The sequence below is a fragment of the Echinops telfairi genome, unplaced genomic scaffold (assembly GCF_000313985.2).
Source record: "Echinops telfairi isolate 266 unplaced genomic scaffold, ASM31398v2 ScPeMD7_2;HRSCAF=8, whole genome shotgun sequence".
Lineage (NCBI taxonomy): Eukaryota > Metazoa > Chordata > Mammalia > Afrosoricida > Tenrecidae > Echinops > Echinops telfairi.
The window spans coordinates 68,045,340-68,047,031 of NW_022103898.1; the positions used below are offsets into that span (position 1 = coordinate 68,045,340).

The 1,692-nt window shown below is 49.8% G+C and overlaps 1 pseudogene; it reads right to left on the minus strand.

Annotated features, from left to right (window-relative positions):
• Positions 1–746: 746 nt before the first annotated feature.
• LOC101648133 lies at positions 747–1,688 on the minus strand (annotated as a pseudogene).
• Between the last annotated feature and the right edge of the window lie 4 nt (positions 1,689–1,692).

Genomic DNA, 1,692 nt, shown 5'->3' on the forward strand with positions numbered 1-1,692 from the left:
TGAGGGAATGTCTTGTCCTGTGGTGGGCCGGCCATCTTGACACCTCATAAAAGGTAAAAGACCACTTTTTCTCTTTTTGACTTGGGTAAAACCTCTTATATTAATTTAAGGATGTAGGGTTCTGCCTCTTACACACAGAAGCTGTGACAACTCAGATAAGGAAAACTACAGAAACAACATTTGTAAAAAGAAATAAGTAAGAAAACTTCTGGGTGAGGTTATCTCCCTTACAGCCTAGTGTGTTTGGTGTTTTGGAAGTTAATGTGTACAGATGACAGAAGTGGTTCCATTTTTGACACTGGAACGCAACCTTTCACTCCCTTTGCGTTGTATGCACACCATGGCGTTTCTTTCCTAGGCTCAGTGCTGAGTATACTTCCATTTTAATAATCTTTTAGGTAAGTCCTATGACAATTATACCAATAAATTTCCTCAAACAACACCCACCACCACCCCTACCAACTATTATTTTCCGTTTATCCATATTCCATTTACTCTGTCCTCTACTATTCTCACTGGTGTCTTGGCTTGTACTTGAGAGTAAAAAGCAATTCCAGATGACAGCAAGTCCAGTGGTCTTGCTCCATGGCCTGGCTCCTGTTGACAGCAGAGAGAAGGGGAGAAGCAGGAAGGGTCTTCATGGGTTGAGAACAGGCACGACCAGTAGCCCAGCTTGTATTTCAAAAACAAGCTCTTGGACACATTCCCAGCAGAGAGGTCTTCAGTGGTTTAGAGAAGAAAACCGACTAGTTCACGAACACCACGGTGTTTGAATTTCTAGAAGCTACCCAGGCCAAGAACACATCCCTGCGGTGCTTCACCACACACTCATTGCTACAGCACTCATTGTCCCAGTCCTTGCTCACAACAGGAGGGTTCTCGCACCCTGACCTCACACATCGAGGCTGGGGTGAGAGTATTACGGGAGATGCGTTCACCCAGTCAACATCCATCTGAGAAGGAGACTCGACCTCAGGACCTGCATCTGGGATCATCTCACAGATGGTCTCAGGAGAAGTGGCCTCTGCACTAGGGGCCTCAGGACTACCGTTCATGGGCCGCTCGGGACTACTTTCCACAGTTGGTGGAACTAAGGTAGCTTGCATTTTCAGCACGGGCTGAGGCACAATCTTGATCTGCAGAGGAGGTGGCTGCTGCTGTAAATGGATTCGGACTTTCTGAGGTGGAGGTTGTTGCATGGCCTGGAGAGGCGGAGGCTGTTGAAGAATGGTCACTTGCTGCTGAGCTGGGGGCTGAGGCATCTGCTGTAATGGAGGGGGCTGGAGTCGGGGTGGAAGCAGTTGCATAGAAGCCCGCAACACTGACCGAGTGACAATCTGGGCTTGCTGGCTGGGCTGGATAGTGGCTGTACTCGTTGGGCCTAACTGCAGCCCCCGGGAGGCCACCACTGTGGCTGCGATAACAGTAACCATCCCTCCTTGAGACATGGTAATAGAAGAGGGCAACACGTGTTTGATAATGATCAATTTGGTGATAGTAGGCTGACCTCCTGAAGGTGCCTGGTTTGCAACATAGGACGAACGAGTGGAGTTAACCGACAATGGCAGGGGACGGAGCAGGGGGCTCTGTTGAGGCTGGTGCTGGAGATGCTGGGTCAACGGTGCCATAGGAGGTGGAGAGGGAGTCTGTGCTGGCGGCACTGGGTCCAGTTCTACTGTCTCCACAGTGGCC